A 23,192-nucleotide genomic window follows, 5' to 3' on the forward strand; every position below is an offset into this window, starting at 1 on the left:
AAGTTCAATATGGTACAATTTATTTGCAGAGACAATGAATCATGTTTTCCTTGGGCATATTTATCTATTCAACAATTAGACAGGTAATGATTTGTGTATTGAGTGCTTTATCAATTTGAATTTTATCAAGTGGGGATGTGAAGTTTCCATTTCTATGCCATTTTTTTATTTCTTTTTGAAACTCAAAATAGAATTGCTATTAATTCTCTGAACATCATAAGGGTCTACAAGTTTAACAGAGGGCCTTCATTCTTATGCTTTAAATTAATTCTACCTGGAAAAAGGAAGAACTTGATATTTGGGGGGATATAATTTCCCATTTGCCTGGTAAATTACCTCTTCTACTTATCAGAAGTGGAAATCACCATGCATTTATTCATCAAATATTTATGAAATTAACATTAAGTGTAAGACACTAAATGAATTAATCACTATGATTGTTATACATTAAGGTTTAGTGTATCAATTAGATCTTGTACCATTTTGAAAGGTTTTGGGGAAGTTAAGTTCTTGTAGGTGAACTGGAGGTTCAAAGAGGAGTCAAGATCTTCCAAACGTAAGTGTACGAAAGGCAAAATTCATCCTGAAGTCTTGTGGGAAATTTTTAATCTTTTTCAGCTACTGCTTCTGTGGGCCCACAGTCAAATGTCTGGTTGTGATCCTGGGTCCACTGAGGTCAACTGGATTACCAGCCAGAGAGAGGAACAGAGAAGGTTGATGGCAAGTAGACACTTTCCAGGAATCTCAGTATTTGTTCATTGACACTTCTGCTTATGAATTTTTTAGAGTAATGGTAGTTACTTCACTCTGTTACAATCTGCTACAACTTCCATTTTTGGTTAAGTCAAGTAAAAAACCACTCTGGAGCACCTACATTAAAATTATGTTACTTAAGAAACAAAAACAAACAAACCACAATTGTATTCTCTTTAACTCATTTATTTCATATTTTTAAAACTCCTGATGTATATTAAATTGGATTCCCCAGGAATAGTTTTTAAAAGCAAGATTATTTAAGAATGATTTATTATGAAATATACATAAGAAAACCTGGAAAGGAAATAGAGGAATAGGAGCAAGAAAGAAGGAAGTGAATACTTTTTGAGATATCCCAAACATTCCAACATGGGATATTTTGTCTCAATCCTAGGAGTGTCCTCTGGAGAACTAATAGGTCATATCTTCAAGTGGCTTTTATCAAAGTAGCAGGAATATTTATATCCTTGCTTCCATCAGATAATTGTTAAGAGCTGTCCTTGGAAGGTATGCAGATATCAAACTTTTCCATATTTCCATAGTTTCAGGCAAAATGGATAATGGAATATTGATGGCAGTCCTCTAACAAAACAGTCACAGCTGCTGGCTATTGAATACTGAAAGCACTTAAGGATCTAGTGTGCACAAAAATGACAAGGGGATCAATGGGGATATAGGTAGAGTATCTCCTACACAACTAAACCTAATCCTAAATAATGCATACATTGCTATATCAAATAATATAAAACAAGCCTATATGGACAAAGACCAGATGAAAACACAAAGGGGAAAGGTACTGCTTCTCTACTTTTGTTGTTTTTGTTGTTGACTTTTAACCATGGGGATTTTTTAACTTACAATTTTATAATCTTAAGGCTGCAAAAACATCCAAATTAAGGCATCAACCAGATGATACCTTCTCTGAAGACCGTCTACCATTGCGCTTGGGTTCCTCTGTCAGAGAGCAAGGCATTTGACAACATCTACTGGTACCTCTCTCCTAGGTTTTGTTGCTTTCAACTTCTGGCTTTGGTGGCTTCCTCTCTCAACTTCTTCCTATTTCTCTCTTTAAGCTTCTGCTTCTCTGCTTCTGTGGATCCTTTTGTCTAAATATCTCTTGGGCTTTTGTTTCTGTCTTTTATCCTCTTATAAAGGATAAAAGTAAGAGGATCAAGGCCCAACTTGAATGAGATGACCATATCTCAACTGAAATAACCTAATCAAAATGGTCTACTCATGACAGATCTATAGTCACAGAATTGGATTAAAAGAAACTGATTTTTTCTGGAATACATACAGCTTCCAGCTACCACTTTAAATGTGTTTTAACTATTTCCCTATGTCATTAATTTATATGAAACATCTTTTTTTCTAGCTGCATAATATTTCCAATATGTATATGTGCTATGATTTATATAGTAAGAACTGGACATTTGGTTGGTAGTATTGTTATTTGATATTAAAAAGTTTTGACATTTTCATGATTTCCAAAATATAATTGAGTATATTGAAAAAAATTAAGAAAATTAGTCATAATTTGGGTAAAATGGTGAAAACTTTTCTGATTTTGAGTAGATTCACAGGTTCAGAATAGATTTCGGATGAAAAGTTCAGATGAGGAAATGTACACCCCAATTTTGACAGTTATACAGTGCCCTTTACATATACATTAGCACATCAATTATGATAACAGAAATATGGCTATTGATAGATATCTTAGCATCTATGTATATGTACACCTTCAAGTGGTTTACCAATTATTTGATATGTTATCACAGGTCTTAGAGAGAAAATTAGTAATATATATTTGAAATGGGATCCTTGATTGGCCATGGTTATTATTATTTTTAAAAATATCTTTATTGTAAAAACTTAACATTTATACATATATTCTTGACATAAAAATATTCCATACATGGTGTAAAATTAATGGCTCACAATATCATCACATAGTTGTATATTCATCACCATGATCATTTTTTAAACATTTGCATCACTTCAGCAAAAGAAAAAATAAAAAGAAAGAACTCATGCATACCATAACCCTCAACCTTCCCTCTTATTGACCACTAGTGTTTCCATTTACCCAATTTATTTTACACTTTGCCCCCTCATTATTTATTTATTTATTTATTTATTTATGTCATATTTTTTACTCATCTGTCCACACCCTGGATATATGGAGCATCAGACATAAGGTTCTCACAATCACATAGTCACATTGTAAACTTTATATCTTTATACAGTTGTCTTCAAGAATCTAGGCTATTGGAACACAGCTTGACAGTTTCAGATACTTCCCTTTAACTACTCCAGTACACCATAAACTAAAAAGGGATATCAATATAGTGTGCATGAATAACCTCCAAGATAACCTCTCAACTCTGTATGAAATCTCTCAGCCACTGAAACTTTATTTTGTCTCATTTCTCTCTTCCTCCTTCTGGTCAAGAAGGCTTTCTTGATCTCTTGATGCCAGGTCCTAGCTTATCCCAGGCTTTCTGTCCCATGTTGCCAGGGAGATTTACAACCTTGGGAGTCATTTCTCATGTAGGGAGGAAGACAGTGAATTCACATGCTGAGTTCGCTTAGAGAGTGAGGCCACATCTAAGCAACAAAAGAGATTTTCTGGGGTGACTCTTAGGCCTAATTTTTAGTAGGCTTATCTTGTCTTTGCAGGAATAAGTGACCATGATTATTTTAAGAGATAACTTTCTGCTCATATAGGAAACTGTATTGAAAAACAGACACATACGAAAAAATCTAAGCATCTGTGATGGTTAGGTTCTGGTGTCAACTTGGTCAAATGATTATGCCCTGTTGTTTGGTCAGGCAAGCACTGTCCTGTAAAGATACTTTAGGCTAGTTGATTAAATCACCAGTCAGTTGATTACATCTGTCATCAACTAAGGTATGTCTTCCACAATGAGATAATCTGATCAGTTGAAAGTTTAAGGAAGAAGACAGTCTCTTTTTCTGCCTCTTCTTCGGCCAGTGAGCCTCTCCTGTGGAGTTCATCCAGACCCTTCATCAGAGCCACCAGCTTCACAGCCTGCCCCTACAGGTTTTGGACTTGTACGTTCCCATGGTTGTCTGAGACACCTTTACGAATCTCATATTCACAGATCTCTCCTGTTGGTCCTGTTTCTCTAGAGAACCCTGACTAATACAGCATTCTAGTCAGATTAAATGCAAACCTGGAATTGGACACTTTTATGAAGGGTATTTTCTTAAGGACTTATTTTGTTTATGTCACTTTCATATGAATATTTCAGATCTATATATTTTTTAAATGCGGTAACATACCAGAAAGGATTCTGCAGCATAATGGACCCTTGTTTAATGCTGACCTAGATAATGCACTTTATAAAGATAAATGCCTATATTCTAAGCATTCATTTTAGTACATGAAATTGTCTTATAAAGGGAAAACATAGATATTTATAAATTATAAGATTAATTACACACTTTCAATAGAAAAAATTTCTTGCTGATAAATATTAACCAAAGAAATTTATGTGAAGAGATCAGTAAGGCACAATCTTTAATTTCTCAGCCAGATGAAATATATGATCCATAACTTCTAAATCCTAATTTCTGAAAAATTAGCAATAATAATAATAATAGTAATGATTTTTAAATCCAGTACCCACTAAGTTAGTGTTTTTCCTTAGAAAGTATATGGCCCTTTCTAGTAGAAGGCAATGTAGGAGCAAAGCCGTAATTATCCTTGTGCATATGAGTATAAATAGTTAAGATTTACTTACAAATTTCAAAGAAATGCATAAGTATGGTTTAAGTATTAAAAGCTATATTAGTTGCCTTTAATAACATATACTTTAGGAAGTTTCAAGTAAGTTAGATTAATGTACTACAATGCAGTTCATTATTTTAATTGGAACTTAAAAAGACATTTAATAGGGTGTAAGGGTGGTTCAGTGGTAGAATTCTTGCCTGTCATGTGGGGGACCCAGGTTCGATTCCAGGTCCATGCACTTTCCAAAAAACAAACAAAACAAACAAATAAAAATAAATTCAACAAACGGTGTGGTATTAACAGGATACCCACATGAAAAAATAATGAAATGTGACCCCACCATACAGCATACCAAAAAAAATTTTAATTTTTTCAAGAAAACAATCTATATTTTCTAAATTTCTAAAGATTTTTTAACACAAGTTAAGAAATCAGAAGGCAAAAATATGGTTAGGAATCAAAAGGTTTCTATAAAAATTGTGAAATATTTGGACATTATGAGATATGAATATCCCATTTCAATAGTTTCTATTTCTTGAAGAGGGGAGGAACTTTATACTTCTTCTAACGTCTGTATGGAATACGTCTTTGTATTAATGCTTTACATATACTCTTTCATTTAGTATTCATTAGAACCTTGCTATTTACTCATTACCATTAAAAAAAAACTTGGAAACAAAGAATCAAGTTATAGTTTGTTCATAGGGAAGCAGGGTTTGAAATTAGTTGCATCACATTGCAAATCAAGAACTTTTCTGGTATAAAGCATGTTTACTTTGGACTATTCTCTCATTTTCCTGTCCCTTTGTTTTTTCCTTCAATAAACAATAGATGTGTGTCTGTATGTGTCAGGCATTGTTCTAGGTGACAGAAAAAAAAATGATGTGGCCCCTGCTTTCACAGTGAAACATTCAGCTGAATATAAGTTACCAAACAGGTTATTACAAACAAGCAATATGCTCCTTGCTATGCCAAATTGGTGCATTAAAAAAAAGGGGTGACCCTACCCTGAAAAGACATGAAAAACATCCTTACAGAAGCATAGTGTACCAGGGAAATCATTTGTGGTGGGTATGGTGCCAACCCAGGCAGATGAACTAAGAATTGCAGGGCCGTTGAGGCAGCCATGAGCAAGACACATTTGAAAACTAAGAGGTCAGTGTGAAAATTACAAAGGAATGGATGATGGGCAATGACACTAGAGGAGGGCAGCAATATCTCAGTAAGAGAGGGATTTTTATGCCATATGAGGATTTTTTCCTCAATCCTAAGAAAAATTATGGACTCTAAGTGACTCACGCTGCAACAGAAGGTTTGATTTTGGAGTTATTGCATTTTACATACCTTGAAGATACCCAAATGGAGGTTTAGACTGGTCAGATATACAGTTCTGAAGATCAAAAAAAGACATATAGGACAGAACACTCACATAGAAGTTATTATAAATGTATGTGATCACTAAATGCATTTAACATACAAATATCCAATTGTTTTGGATGGTGTCACAGTCACGTTCATGTGTCAGCTTGGCCAGGTGGTGGTGCCCAGTTGTCTGGTTCAGGTTACAGCATTATCCTATATGGGAATACTTAAATATCCATAAGCTTATTTTACTATAATAAAAGTTAGTGAATATATCAAAATATATTGATATCTACCTATTTATCCATAACTATATCAATCTAAATTTTCATATGTAGATGTCTCTTTTCATTCAACTATCTGCTTTAGAAAAATAGGTGTTTTAGATTCCTCATTGCTAAAGTGAGTATTGTGCAGTGATTTGGCCTAAACCACTGAAATGTACTGGCTCACAGTTTTGAGGATGGAAAAATTCCATATCAAGTGACAGGAAATGCTATCTTCTCAAAGATTTGCATTGTGGAACTGAATATTGGTGATCCTTGGTCCTATGCTTCTCTGTCACATGGCAATGCGCACGATGGCCTCTCCTGACCTCTCCCTTCTCTTCCAAGTTCTGTTGACTTTCAGCTACTGACTGACACCTGTGTGTCTTTCACTCTGTCTGAATTTCACTCTGCTCATAAAGGAATCCAATGATGGGTTTAAGACTCATCTTGATAGATTTGGGCCATACCTTATCTGAAGTAACCACATTAAAAGGCCCTACTTGTTATGGATTACACCCACTGGAATGGATTAGTTTAAGAAACTGCTTTGCTGTGTTACACAGTTCCAAATTACCATACCTTTTTTTTTTTTTTTTTTACTTAATTTCATATGCAGAAAGCTAGGTATGAGTAGTTAAAATGCTTAGAAATTTTTGCTCTCATTTAATACATACTACCAACAGTGTTGAAATAACTATATGCAATTTATCTTAAGCAAATTAAACAACATTATGTATTTAGTATAATATATTGACAGAGGCTTTCATTTCTGGAATTATAATTGTAGCCTACTATAGTAAGCTAATGTTTCATTTGTTTCCACTAAAAAAAGGCAAAATAAATTATATATATATATATATATATATATATATATATATATATATATATATATATATATAGTTAAAATACCAGAGACCTCTGGATGAGCTAAATTTCAGAAAGCAGAACTGTTACAATGTCAATGGAAGAATGCTGTCAATTTTTCCATTTAAGAGACATTTGCAGTTCTTGGTAGAAGGGGAGAAGAAGGGGAGCTTCTTTCTGAAAATGCTACCTCCATGATGCCTTACTGCCCTCTTTTTTCCTAGTTACCAACTTCATATCTAGTTATAAATTTTATCGCAATTTCTCTGTTAAAGTAACTAGTGTGATTTCTATTTCTTAGTCAAACTAACACACCTGGGAATTTAATATGCTGCATTTAAAGTTGGGAATAGTAATGTGGTAAGGGAGAGACTGAAAATAGAATCCCGGGACGTTTATGCAGCTGGGCATATCGCTAGACAGAAAACGTATACTTCCATAAAAGAAACCATATCAAATAATTAGTGTATGTTTGCATATGATTTTTCTTCTATAAATATTTAGCTGAATGTTAAAGCGCCATCATTTATATCAAAGACTGCTTTAGAAATAAGGAATTTTCAGGTGTGTGTGAAAGAAAGGCAGTGATGATGCAAGTCACTTGCCTATTTTGCAGTATCTTGGGTATGAGGGGAAAGAATTAGGAAAGTGAAAGCCTGTAGAAGAAAGCAGGAAAAAGTGAATCTAGAATTTAGGACAATGTATTAATATAAATACTTTGAATCGTATTCTACAGGATAGCTTACATATTAAAATTACTATAAATTGAAACAATATTTATTGGTCCGTTATATGATTCACAATAAACATGTGAAGCCAATTCCATGATATAGTAAGTATCAAGAATGTGTGCACTCCTAAAATTTTTTTTTAAGGATTGCAAAAAAATAGGCAAAATAGGAAGGATCTTCATAATATTTACCTTTTCTTTTAAATAGTTTATGCTGAATTCATAAAGTATATTTTCTTAATCAGATATTATTGACAAATTCCCTGTATACCCAATGTATTTAACTACAGAATGATCTTAAACTTTTTTTCAAAGAAGTCAAAGTCACTTGTCACCTCTTCATTGTGCCCCAAAATAATACAAATGGTATTGAAATTGCAGATTTGTATGACCTAGAAATAAAATCTGATTAGCTGTGGAGGCAGCATAATAAAACCTGCTTTGGCATCCAAATCACTGAGATTTTCAGCTTATGTTCCAACATCTTCTGACCCATTACTAATGGAACAATTCACTTCACTCTCTCCATCATAAAAACAAAAATATATAAATCATTCATCTTCCTTGATTTTCAGAGATAAACTTAGAAATATCTGTGGCTTTCTGGTTCACTATGAAATATTCATCCCAGTGATTCAGTGTTTGGCTTATTTTTTCTCAGTCCAAGGATCTGTTTTCATAAGAATGACTACGTATCATGAACCTAATAATTTGACAGAATTTTCTGTTGTTTTTAATTTTCCCTTGATAAGTTTGACTTTTTCCCCAAGACTGCTTACCTAATGACAGCTATGACCTAACAGTGGTTAAAAAAAAATGGCATGGTATTTGAGGCTGATACATCTGATAGAGAAAAGGTAAAAAAAAAAAAGGTTGAAGTGTTACAGCCCAGCATAACCATGAGACAAAAGAACAAACCAGAGGGATTAGACATGTGTTTTAATTAGGGACTTATGGACAGGAGAATAATTCTTTGCAATGGCACCTGTTTGCAAAATGGAATCTGCACTCTACCCAAAACCAAAAGGGGAAAGTGGTGCTAACAGGGTGGCTTATAAAGTTTAACAGTTTTGCAAGAGTAAATTACCAACACTGATTAGCATAGGGGAGTTTTACATTCTTTGACCTTTTATGTCTGTCCCCATCATGTAGGCAGCTGTGTTCAGTGCTAGTTCTCAGTTTACCTCAGTAAACTGCCCAATGGTCAGCACAAATAGTTAATGCATCTCCTGGTTCATGAACAATGACTATCCATATATCACTTAATTCAGCTTTTTTGCTGCTATGCATAGTCCTATTTTCCCACCATATAGTGACCATACTAGGTTGCACAGCTACTGCCATCCAGATGACAAGCTGCCCATATGCTGATGCATCAGTATATGAGGAAGACTTAGGAATACTGCCACAGCTGTTAATGGTGAAGAGAGATAGCCAACTTGGGAAGATCAGCAGGGAGGGGCAAGAATTGCTGTTCAACATAGGAAACTAATCTCAAGGTATCATGCATTTCTTTACTTAAAGGGCTGTGTTGAAAATGCCGCACTGTAGCAGATAAGCTTTCCATTTTGTTAATATGCTCAAATGTGCACTGCCAGAGTGAGACTTAGTGGCAGTGTCCTATATCCATCAATGTACGGAGGTGGCTGTTCCTAATTTCACAGGGCGTTTTTGAGTTAGTCCTTCAACTTGTAGTAAGGCATTACAGGCAGCTCAAAGCTGTTTTCCTAAGGAGTTGTACTCCAGTTTGGCTCTTTTAACTTTATTTGCCTGTTGCCTTTGCCAGAAGCACCACTCAAAGATGATATTGGTACTGCCCATATCTAATTCAAAAGGCACATCTTGGTCCACTCCCCCATAAAGCCTGAGCCAGTGGGATGGCCCATCTGGCTCTCCAAAAGCAGCCTGCTGGGAAGTATCACATTCCCAAGGATAGCTTTTCCTAGTCAAAACATACATAGGTTTTAAAAGTGGGGCTGAGTAAAAAATGAAAGTTTTTCAATAACTCAATAATCCCAAGAAGCCATTGGTTGTTCTGGCATGTGCAGAATAGGAAAACTTTGCACCTTATCAATTACCAAAAATAATATATTTTGAATATCCTAACCATGCAGTTCCCAAGATTTTGACAGATCAGCCAAGCCATTGCAATCCACTGTGATCAATTGCCCATCCCCAGCCATTAAAATAGAATGGTAATGAGCTTAGAGGCTTTTTCACTTCTGAAAAGGAATTACTGGTTAACATGACATCATCAGTATAGAGAAATTGCTTTGCACATCTCCATTTAACCAAATCCTTTGATGTAAGCCTGTGATAGATGGTTTGGCTATGTAAAAATCCTCATGGGAGTGTGATGAAAATGAAAACCCTTTGTCCTTCTTCCCAGGTGAGGGCAAAAAACAGGTTTATTGGGCTGACATGGTCAGGTTCATGTGAAAACTTGGCCAGGTGGTGGTGCCCGTTTATCTGGTGGGCAAGTGCTAGCCTGTCTGCTGCTATGAGGACATTTCATAGAATTAGATCATGATCACACTGGCTACATTCCCAGCTGATTGCATTTGTTGTCAGCCAAGAGGAGTGTCTTCTGCAATGAGTGACATTTAATCTAATCACTGGAAACTTTTTAAGGAGGATTCGGAAGAAACAGGCTCTCTTCTTGCTTCGGTTGGTGAGCCTCTCCTGTGGAGTTCATCCAGTCCCTTCATTGGAGTCATAAGCTTCACAGCCTGCCCTACGGATTTTGGACTCTATGTTCCCATGGTTATATGAGGCACTTTTATAAATTTTATATCTTCAGATATTTCCTGCTGATTCTGTTTCTCTAGAAAATCCCAGCTAATACATGGCCCTATTTAATGAAATGCTAACAAAATGAATGTTAATTCCTTGGAGTAAAGATTCAACCCTCAGAATCAAGGCATACAAAGGTGGTATCACTCCACCCTTTGCTTCCTAAATGTATTGTTATTTTTTTTTTCGTCAGATAAGAATCTACAGGATCTCAAGCCTTTGGATCCTAGTCAGTGGAAGTTATATATGCCCCATGTACCCCTTGGGATGGGCTAATTCTGGGCTAGAAAAATGCTATACAATCATTATCAGAGACCAAGGCACTGGATTACAGCTCAGAGATTTCAGATAGTTCCCTCTGTCTACTCTTGTGAGAGCTGAGCCAGGGCAACAAGGAAGAATAGAAAGGGCTTCCACAGAGAAGCAACATCTTGAGGCTCTTGGGCCCCTTCAGCAGTTGAATTCTAATGATGCCCCTTTGTATAAATATCTACCCTTGGGCAGCTATAACCTCGCAGTGTGCAATACATTTCCTTGCAGGAATCCTTCTCCCCTGATAGCTACAACCTTGCAGAACAAAAGCAGTATTTTAACTTCTAAACCCACCAGTTGAAAATAGCCAACTCTCCAAAACCCACCTAAAGCTACCTCCACCCCCCTACAAAAACCCCTACTTGGATTCAGGAGAGTAAGAGTTGATTACTAGAGTTAACTCTTTCTGCTGCTCCCTTGCTGCTTCTTTCCCCACTGCTGGTATCCTGTCTCTGCTCTATTTCTCATCTCCAACCTCTGCCCAAGTCTGGCACTTTCAACTCTAACATACCAGAAAATAAAAAGAAAAAAGAAAAAAATAGCTATGCAATGATTCAGTAATCATAATCATCCCTTAAATCTTAACTTCTCAGATATTAGAAGACTAGAAAGAAAGAACAAAAAAAAAAATGGAAAAGAGAAAAAAAAAAAAACAGAACTTTATGTGGGTCACTACAAAGCACAACAATATATGTATTTGGTGAGTGCCAGAAGGAGAAGAAATAAAGAGAAATATGCCACATATTCAAAGAAATAATGGCAGAAAACTTTGAAACATAACAGAAGATATGACTATGCCAAGGATGAGAGGAGAATTCTGAAAGCTGCAACGAGATACAAGTTATGCACAATGTTATCCTAAAAAAATAAAGTACCAATTTCTCATAAAAAAACATGGGAGGAAAAAGGTAATGCTATGAATTATTTAAGGTGCTGAAAGAAAAAAAAAATTGCCGACTAAGAATTTTATATCTGGCAAGAATCTTCTTCAAAATGAAGGAGAATTTAAGATATTCTTAGATAAACAGAAATGAGAGTTTTCATTACCAGTAGATCTGCCCTGAAAACAATGCAAAAGGGAGTACTTCATAATAGAAGGAAAAGGCACTAGAGAATGATCAAAGCAACATAAAGAAATAAAGACTGCCTTTAAAAGTAACCATATGGGTAATTATAAATACCAGTCATATTGTATTGTATTGTTATGCAAATCTATTTCTTAGGTGCTAAAATACAAGCCCAATAATGTAATGATAAATCAATGGTATTGGACATACTGAGTACAAATATACAGTTGTAACAAGTATAACAAAAATGGGAATTAAGGAACAGTGCATGCAACTTAAGATACATTGGTATCAAATCAAATATGACTTATAGAGATGTGGAATACTAAGTCTTAGCCCCATGAACTGCAAAGAAAATAAATGAAAAATATTTCAAAAAGGAATGAGAAGAGACTCAAAATTGTACAACAGAAAAGCAAATAAACTTAGTAGACATTAACAGAAGAATTGGGTGTCAAAAAAGGTATAAGACTGGAAAAACACAAAATAGCAAAATGGCAGATGAAATAATTGCATTATCAGAAGTTACTTTAAATGTAAATAGATGAAACCTTCCAGGTCAAAAGTAAAGACAGGCAGATTTTAAAAAAAAAAAATACATGATTTAAATATATGCTATTTACAAGAGATTCACCTTTAAATCTAAGACATAAGTAATTGAAAGTGGAAGGATGGAAAAAATACATGTCATGCAATTGGTTGCCAAAAAGGAGCCAAGATAGCTATAGTAATATCAGCTAGAATAGACCTTCTAGTCAAAATCAGTTTGAGGGCCAAAGGAGGTCATTACATATTGACTAAGAGCCCAACTCAACAAGAAGACATTATAAATATAAACATATATGCAACTGTTTTTATTTGCTAAAGTTGCCGGAATGCAAAATGCTTTTACAATGAGGATTTGTTGGCTTAAAATTTACAGTGCTTAGGTCATAAAAATGTTCCAATTCAAGGCATCAACAGGATGATACCTGAGGAAACGCTACTGACATTCAGGATAACTCTGTCACATGAGAAATCACATGACTAGCATCTGCTGATTCTTCTCTCCTGAATTTCATAACTTCTAGCTTCTGGCTGTTTGTTTTTCACTTTTACCTTCTGTCTCTCTTAACTTCTCTTGGTGTGTTCATGTCTCTCAGCTTCTCTGGAGCATTTGCTTGTGAGCTTCTCTTAAATTCATCTTTATAAAATCCCTTAGCTTCTAAATGTGTTTTATCCTCTTACAAAGGACTCCAGAACCAGGACAAAGAATTACCTTAAATGTGGTGTGTCACATCTCAGTTGAAATGACTTAATCAAAAGGTCCCACATACAATAGGTCTGCACCTACAGGAATGGTTTAAAAGACCAAGGCCTTTTCTAGGGTCGAGACATGTCCCCCCTACTCAAGTTTAATACCCACACTTGAATGAGTCACATCTCCATGGAGATAAGCTAATTAAAGTTTCTAATATACACTACTGAATAAGTATTAGAAGAAACCACTGCTCCCACAAGGTTAAGATTAAAACATGGGTCATACACAAGTACACAAGGGCTTCAAATTACCATGTTTATGCACCTAAGAGCAGAATCCCCCAAACAAGGGAGAAATGGTTAGCTCTACATTAATAATAAAATATTTCAATATACCACTTTCAATAATAGATAAAACATCTAGACAGAAGATCAATAAGAAACAGCAGACTTGAACGTATTCTAAGCAATCTAGACTTAACAGACATATATAAAACAGTTCACCCAATAATAGCAGAGCTCATTCTTCTCTAATGAACATAGATCATTCTCCAGGATAGACCATGTGTTAGGTCACAAAATAAGTCTCAGTAAATTCAAAATTATTGAAAACATACAACACACAATGAGCTGGCTTGAAAAGGTTTATATACACTAGAAAAGCCATGTTTTAATCTTAACCTTGTGGAAGCAGTGGTTTCTTCTAATACTTATTCAGTAGTGTATATTAGAAACTTTAATTAGCTTATCTCCATGGAGATGTGACTCATTCAAGTGTGGGTATTAAACTTGAGTAGGTGGGGACATGTCTCGACCCATTCCAGGTGGGTCTTGATTGGTTTTACTGGAATCCTTTAAAAGAAGAAGCACTTTGGAAAAAGCTAGAGAACAGTAAGAGAGAAAGCCATGGGATTCTGAGAGAACAGAGAAAGTCATATAACCAGGAAGCAGAGAGTCCACCAGACAGTCACCTTTGGAGATGAAGAAGGAAAATACCAGGGAGCTTCATGAAGCAAGAGGACTGGAGAGAAAGCCAGCAGAGGCCACCTGTGTTCACCATGTGCCTTTCCAATGAGAGAGAAACGCTGAACTTCATCAGCCTTCTTGAATCAAGGTATCTTTCCCTGGATGTCTTAGATTGGACATTTCCATAAACTAGCTTAATTGTGACATTTTCCTGGCCTTAGAACTGTGAACTTGCAACTTATTAAATTCCCATTTTTAAAAACTGGTCCATTTCTGGTATATTGCATTCCACTAGCAAACAAGAACACAAGTTATCTTCTTCAACCACAAGGAAGTGAACCTAGAAATCAATAATAGAGGGAGAACTGAAAAATTCACAAATATGTGACAATTAAACAATATAATCTTAAACACCCAATAGGTGAAAGAAGAAAGCTCAACAGCAATAAGAAATATATTAAAGCAAATGAAAATGAAAGCAACATTCAAAACTTAAGAGAGGAGCAAAGCCCATTCTAAGGGGCAAATTTATAGCTATAAATGCTTACGTTAAAAAAAGAGAATGATCTCAGCTCAGAGACCTAACCTGAAACTGAAGTATCTAGAAAAAGAAGAATAATCTAAGCCCAGAGTGAGCAGAAGGAAGGGAATAATGAGGATTAGAGCAGTGATAAAGGAAATAAAAAGAAAAAAGTAAGAGAAAGAATCAACAAAGCCAAAAGTTGGTTCTTTGAAAAGATAAAAAAAAAATAACAGATATTTATCTAAGAATAACAAAGAAAAAAAGAGAGTAAACACCAACAAATAAAATCATAAATGAAAGGAGGGACATTGCTACTGCTCCTATTGAAACAAAAAGGAGTAATAAAGGATACTATGAGCAACTTTATGCCAGGAAATTACATAATCTAGATGAAATGGACAAATTATTAAGAACACACACATTACCTAATCTGACTCAAGAAGAAATAGAAAATCTCATTAATTAATAACTAGACAAGAGATTGAATCCATAATCAAAATCTTCACAACAACATAAAGCTCAGGACCAGATGGCTTCATAGAGGACCTTTATCAAACATTCCAAGAAGAATTAACATCAATTCTGCTCAAACACTTCCAAAAACTTGGAAGAAGGTAAAACTCTCTAAATCATTCTATGGGGCAAAATCACCCTTGCACCAAAGCTAGATAAAGATACTAAAAGAAACTATAAATCAATATACCTTATAATATAGATGGAAAAATTCTCAGAAAAATGCTAGTAAACCAAATTGAAAGCACATCAAACGAATTATACACCATTACTGAGTGGGATATATTCTAGGGAGACAGAGTGGTTCAATGAAAGAAAGCTAATTAATGTGATACACCACTATTTTAGTCTTCAGGAATACTCAAGCAAATACCATGCAACATGTTGGCTTAAACTTTGGGAATTATTTGTTCACAGAAGCAAAAAGGTAGTACATCATCATGGCAATGCTTTTTTCCCAAAGGCTGGAATTCTGGGGCTGGTTGCTGGTGACAAGGGTGTCCTTAGTTTACTAAATTGCAAGGCACGTGTTGACTGCTCTTCATATCTTTCTTTCCTTCCAGATTCTGTTGATATTTATCTTCTGGATGCTTCCTCTATGGCTTTTCTCTCTCTGTCTTAATTTCATTCTGTCATAAATGACCCAGTAATAAAATTAAGACCCATTCTTTTTGAGGTGGACCATATGTAATTGAGGTAAATTCATCAAAAGTTCCTACTTACAGGGAATTCATGTCTGCAGGAATAGATTAAGAACTATTTTTTTTTCTCGGACACAGGTAACTCTAAACCACCACAACCAGATTAACAGAACAAAGGAAACACAAACAAAACAAACAAAACCCATGATAATTTCAATTGATGCAGGAAAGGCATTTGAAAAATCCAGCACTATTTCCTGATAAAACACAAAAGAAAAATGAAGGATTGAAGGAAACTTTCACAACATGCTTAAGGGAATATATGAAAAACCTAGAGCTAATGTCCTATTCAGTGACTTCCTGCTCTGAAATCAGGAACTGAACAACAATGCTCACTGATCCCACTGTTTTTTTTGACATTGTATTGGAAGTTCTAGCCAGAGCAATTAGGCCAGAAATAGAAATAAAAGGCATCCAAATTAGAAAGGAAGAAGTAAAATTTTCCCTACTTGTAGATGATGTGATTGTATATATAGAAAATACTGAAAAACCCACAACAAAGATACTGGAACTAGAAATGAATTCAACAAGATGGTGGGATATACAATCAACACCCACAAATCAGTAGTGTTCCTATACATTAATAATGAATGAACAATTGGAAGAAGAAATCAAGAAAAAAAAATCCATTCTCTATGTTGTAAAGTAGCAACATAGAGAATCAGATATTTAGGAATAAATCTAACCAAGGATGTAAAGGTACATGGACAATTACAAAATATTGCTAAAATAAATCAAAGAAGACCTAAATAAATGGAAGGACATTCCAGGTTCATGGACTGGAAGACAGAATATTGTTGAGATGTCAGTTCTACCCTAAGTGATTTACAGATACAGTGTAAGCCAAATCGATACTCGAATAGCCTGCTTTGCATAAATGGAGAAGCCTGTGATCAAATTTATATGTAAGGGTAAGAAAATTGAATAGTCAAAGTCATCTTGAAAAAGAATGTGGTTGTCGGATTCACATTTCAAATCTTAAAATTTATTACAAAAGCACGATAATAAAAAAGCACATTACTGCCACAAGGATGGACACATAGACAAAGAGAATTGAATTAAGAGATCAGAAAGCACATTTATTCATACTTATGGCCAGCTGCTTTTTTTTTTTTTTTTTGCATGGGCAGGCACCGGGAATTGAACTCGGGTCTCTGGCATGGCAGGCGAGAATTCTGCTTGCTGAGCCACTGTGGCCCACCCTGGCCAGCTGTTTTTGATAAGCAGGCTAAGTTATCTCAATGGCAAAAGAGTAGTCTTTTCAACAAATGGTCCTGGGAAAACTGTATGTTCATAGGCAAAAAACTGAACATGGACTCCTACCTCACACCATATAAGTCAATTCAAAAATGGATCAAAGACCTAAATATAAAAGCCAGAAATATAAAATTCCTGGAAGAAAACAGAGAAGTATCTTCAAGATCTTATGTTAGACTTTAAACCCAAAGCACATGTAATGAAAGAAAATGGGACCTCATCAAAATTAAAAACTTTTGTGCATTAAAGGACTTTACTATGAAAGTAAAAAGATACTCCCCTCAATGGGGAAAATATCTAGAATCCACATATCTGATAACGTTCAAATATCCAGAATATGTAAAAAAATTCTACAGCCCAGCAATAAAAAAGGCAAATAAACCAATTTAAAAATGGGCAAAATACTTGAATGGAAATTTGTCCAAAAATAAAAGAAAAATGTTCAAAAATCAAATGAAAATGTGCACATCACCATTTATTAAGAAAATGCAAGTCAAACCACTATAATATACCATTTTACCCTACTAGAAAGGCTATTATAAAAAAAGAAAATTGCAAGTGTTGGAGAGGATGTGGAGAAATAGGAACACTCCTTCATTGCTGGTGGGAATGTAAAATGATGTAGCAACTGTGGAAGATAGTTTGGCAGTTCCTCAGAAAGTTAAGTAGAGAATTAACATACAACTTGGCAATCCCACTTCTATGTATATATCCAAAAGAATTAAAAACTGGGACTTGAACAGATATCTGCATATCTATGTTCATAGTGGCATTATTCACAATCAGCAGAAGATGGATGCAATTCATGTGTTCATCAACAATCAAATGTATACATAAAATGAGGTATCTACATATAATGGAATATTGTTCAGTTCTAAAAAGAAATGAAGTCCTGTATCTTGCAACAACATGGATGAAACTTGAAGATATCATGTTGAGTGAAATAAGACAGATGAAGAAGGACAAATATTGAATGATCTCATTCTTATGAAATAATTAGAATAAGCACATTTGAGTTGGAAACCAGAATATGTGTTAGTAAGTTCTGGAATAGGAGTAGGGAATAGGGAATTAAAACTTAAATTGTAGAGGGTTTCTATTTGGATTGATGAAAACTTTCTGGGGAGGAGGGTGCTGATGGTACAATATCTTTGAGATAAATATCCCTGAAATATACATCTGAATATTGCTAAAGGGCAAATATTATTGTATATGTGCTACAAGAATAAAATAAAATCTATATAACTGCCCAACACAAACAGTGAACACTGCCTTAAATCATGGACTACAGTTAATATAACACTTATAAAACTGTATTTTCATCAATTGTAAGGAATATACAACACCAATGTAAGTTGTTAATAATAGGGTAATATATTAGAATGCTATATTTTATGTGTGATTGTTCTGTCACCTAAAATTTCTGTAACAAAAAAAAAATATTAAGTTGTATGTATATTAAATAGACTAAAAATTTTAAAAATAAACAAAAACTTTGGACTGTATAACACAATGAGACATTGTAAACAATGGACTGTATTTAATAGGACAATTATAAAAATTATCTTTCATGAATTATATCAATTGTGCTAAACTAATGCAAATTGTTAATAATAAAGTGGTGTGCTGGTTTGAAAAGATTATGCAACCCAGGAAAGCCATGCTTTAATCGTGATCCAGTCTTGTGGGAGCAGTTGCTTCTTTTAATCATGATTAAATAGGGTAGGCTGGAAATTGATTAGATTAACTCCACAGAAGTGTGGCATACCCAAATGTGGGTATGATCTTTGATTAGATGGAGATGTGACTCCACCCATTCCAGGTGGGTCTCAATTAGATACTGGAATCCTTTAAAAGAGGAGACGTTTTGGAGAAAGTCAGAAATGAAAGAGCCACCAGGAACTCCAGAGCAGAGTTGACAGATGCCTACACTTTGATAAAAGAGACACAGATGTCTGGAGATGACTGGAGCCCAGAAGATGTTGTCATAAGATGCTAAGGAAGCCGAAAACCTGGAGAAAGCCAAAGGAAGCCAAGAGACAAAGGAAGCCCCAGAGAAGCAAAGAAAGGAATCCCCACAAGAATAGAGGCTGAAAGCAATGAGCAAGAGAACAGCAGATACCAGTCACGTGACGACCCAGCTGACCCAGGTGTTCCTGCATGAACAACCTTCCTCAAATTAAGTTATTTTTCTCTCTGTCATTGCTCAATAAGGTTTGTGTCATTGCATGCTTCAGAGAGTGCGGAGCACAAAATCCAAGGATTTGGGGGGACCTGACTGCCACCCTACTGTTCTAGAGCAGTTGAGCATGTGACCTGGAGATGGCAGAGATCCCAGGTGCTGCCCTGAAGTATGGAGAGGGTGGAGCTGAGAAAATGGTAGATCTCCCAGTGAATACCAATGTTGCAACACATGCCAGAATTTGTACAGAGAGCAAAGCCACTGCATAGGCACTTGGAAAGGGTGAGACTGCTGCTTGCTTTCTAAAGCCCTGAGGAAAAACGACTCAGGGACTTTGAAATTTGATGGAGTTTGCCTTGTTGTTTTAGGAACTGTTTAGGTCTGACGACCCCTGTGTTCCTTCCACTTTCTCCCTGTGCAAATGGAAAAATGTATCCTATGACTATCCCTCCTTTGTATGTTGGCAGCAGATAACTTATTTTGAGTTTTACAGGTATAGAACCAGAGGAGAATTTTGCCTTAGGACTGTAATAGACCTTGATGGGATTTTGTACTGTTTCTGACTTTGTCCTGTATTTGTATTGTTACTAAAATGTTTTAAGGCTTTATGATATTGTGATGGAGTGAATATATTTGGTATAAGAAAAAAAAATGTCTTTTTTGGGTTCCAGAGGATGGAATGTGATGGTTTGAAAATATTATGTATCCCAGAAAAACCATATTTTATTCCTGATCCAATCTTGTGTTGAGCAGCCATTTCTTTTAATTCTGATTCAATATGGGGAGGTTGGAAACTTTTGATTACAGTATCCCCACAGAGATGTGACACATTCAATTGTGAGTGTGACCTTTGATTTGATAGATATGTGACTCTACCCATTCCAGGAGAGTCTTGGTTAGTTTACTAGAATCCTTTAAAAGTGAAACATGTTGGAGAGAGGCAGAAATGAGAGCAGACAGAAGCTTCAGAGAAGATCTGACAGAGCTGGTTTGAAGCCTTTGTGTACCCCAGAAAAGCAATGTTCTTTGATTGTCATTCAGTATTCCTGGGTGAGATCTTTTTTATTGTTTCCATGGAGATGTGATCCACCCAATTTTAGGTGATAACTTTTGATTAGATGGCTTCCATGATGATGCATCTTTATCCATTCAAGGTGTGGTCACTTACTGGAGCGCTTTAAGAGGGAACCATTTTGGAAAACTGCAGTGCTGACAGCCCACACAGCCAGAGATCTTTGGTGATGTAGAAGAAATATATCCCTGGGGAAGCCTTATGAAATGAAGAAAGAAAGTTAGCAGATGTCACCCTGTGCCCTTATAGCTGAGAAAGAAACCCTGAACTTCATAGACTCCTTCTTTAGAGTTAAAACATTCTTCTCTGAATGCCTTGATGTGGACATTTTCATAGCTGTAGAACTATAAACTTGCAACTTGATAAGCTCCTTTTTTTAAAAGCCATACTGTCTCTGTATATTGCATTCTGGCAGCTTACAAACTAAAGCAAGAGGAGTGGAGAGAAGAGAGAAAGAAGAAAAGATCACTTAGATAAAACGGACATGTAACTGTTGAGAGCAGATGGATTCCTAGGGCTGGAAGAATGGCTGGGACTGGAAGGTAAGAAATTGAAGCTAGTGGGACCGAGAAACACTGAAGATGAGCTCCTCAGAACTGGGATCAGACCTCGAAAGAGGAATGCTGCTTAACAGGCTCTGTACCACAAGACCTGAGGAAAGAAAATTTGGAGAGTTGGGTCTTAGACTTTTGAAGATGAGGCAGTGTACTGAACATATACTATCTCTTAAGCACAATGAAGCTGGTTCTAGGATTGCCTAAAGAAGACCAAAACCATCTACTACTGCTAAGGTGAAGGGTCAAAGAAAGAGGCAAGTCCCACCTCTTCTCCTCCTTCATTCCAGTCTCTCTCAAGGGTCCCCTATTAGAAAAACCTAACAGAAAACCAACTGAACAAGGAGAAATGTTATTTGTGGAGTCCCATCCTCAGCATCACAAAGTAGAGTATAGAAGGGAGTGCTGAGAATTATAGCTTACTAATTATCACACTGACCTTAAGAAATTGAGGAGAAAGTAGAACAGAACACAGATAGAAAATAGAACATTAAAGGATGTCAATGGAAAATAATATTTTTTTACTTCTTAGATACATAGTCTGAGATAAGTGGCAGTGCTATTAATAAGAATGTAAAATGTAGAAGGAGATTAGGCTTATAGGAAAGATGATGAACAAAAGTTGCTTTAGAGAACTACACATATCCTGGATCATAACTCAAGAGGGAAGTCTGGGAAGGAGATAAGTATTTCAGAGTGAGAAGTTTATAGGTAAAGTACCAGAAGGCATGTATATTATATGGGTTCAGACGTGTGCCCTCAACATAGGATAATTTGAGGGAATTTTATTTTCAAAGGAACTACATGTAAATAAATATAAGGTAACCATTTATCAGATTAGTCAAAACTTGGAGCAAGTAGCAACTGAACTGTTACTATCTTAAACCTAGGAGAAATGAAGGCAAAGTGCAAATGCCAAATTATAAAAGAAAAGAGCGTTGTGTGGTCAGTTACCTTGAACAGAACAACAGTGTTTAGTGAAGAAACAGTTAGCCCACAATGACTTCCCAGGGAGGCAGCCAGAAGAATTATTCTGATTCTTCCGATTCTCTTTCCTACCTCCAATCGCTCATTATATGAGTGAGAGTCTGTTTGATGTAGTCCATACATGTCAGCCTCCCTGAGCAGAAAGGACAAATAAGGGTGGAAGATGTTCCTGGTGGGCAAACAGGAGTTATTCTGCATACCATGAGAGTAGGTGATGTGGAAAAGGAAGGTGTCCATTACAAAAAAAAAAAAAAAAAAAAAAAAAAGATGAGAGTTGAAGATAGAATACTAAGAAACTGTTATTCAAAGAACAGATGAAAGGGCACTCTATCATTAAAAAAAAGAGTTGAAAAGTACTCTAAGAGGTTAAAAAATTTCAAATAAGAAACTTGTTCACGAACTTAGTAGCAACTTTTATGAAGGAAATTCAATGGACTTTTCCATACTTTTCAACTTTTAATCTTCATGAAAATACATGAATTGGGTATTGCCTATATAGTTAATGAAAACTAGACATACTGAAAATTTCAACATTTTTTTCTAGATCATATAATTGATAATTGACTTAAACACAGATCTTCAGAGTTTCAGGATACTGATTTTTTTATATTGACAAAATTATCTTTTTAATATCAGGCTTTATTTTATAACTATAAAAGTAATTCTCTTGATGATTAATCTAGTATTGCTTGTCATGTCTTACTTTGCGGTTAAGAGAACAAATGTGGTATTTCTACAAGCGATGAAGTAAACCTACACAAATTATATACTTGGGTACTGGGAACCCACTACAGAGTTATTTTATGAACACATTAGACCCACTGTGTAATGGGCTTAAGCCAAACTCCATTTATCATCTGACCTCCTCACACCTTGTGGTAGGTGGAGTCAGTGTTAACTTGGCCAGGTGAAGGCACCTAGTTCTGTTGTTGTGGACATGAGCCAATGGTGCGTGAACCTCATCTGTTGATTACATCTACAGTCGGCTAGGAGGCGTGCCTGCTGCAATGAATGATGTTTGACTTAATTGGTTGGTGTTTAAATGAGAGAGCGCAACGTAGCACAACCTAAGGAGCTTGGCATTCCTCATCTCAGCACTCGCAGCTCAGCCCAGGCCTTTGGAGATGCATAAACGAATCACCCTGGGGAAATTTGTTGGAACCCAGAGGCCTGGAGAGAAGGCCAGCACAGATTACCCTGAGCCTTCCCATGTAAGAAAGAACCCCAGATGAAAGTTAGCTGCCTTTCCTCTGAAGAACTAATGAAATAAATCCCCTTTTATTAAAAG

This window comes from Tamandua tetradactyla, chromosome 12, assembly GCF_023851605.1.
Source record: "Tamandua tetradactyla isolate mTamTet1 chromosome 12, mTamTet1.pri, whole genome shotgun sequence".
NCBI lineage: Eukaryota > Metazoa > Chordata > Mammalia > Pilosa > Myrmecophagidae > Tamandua > Tamandua tetradactyla.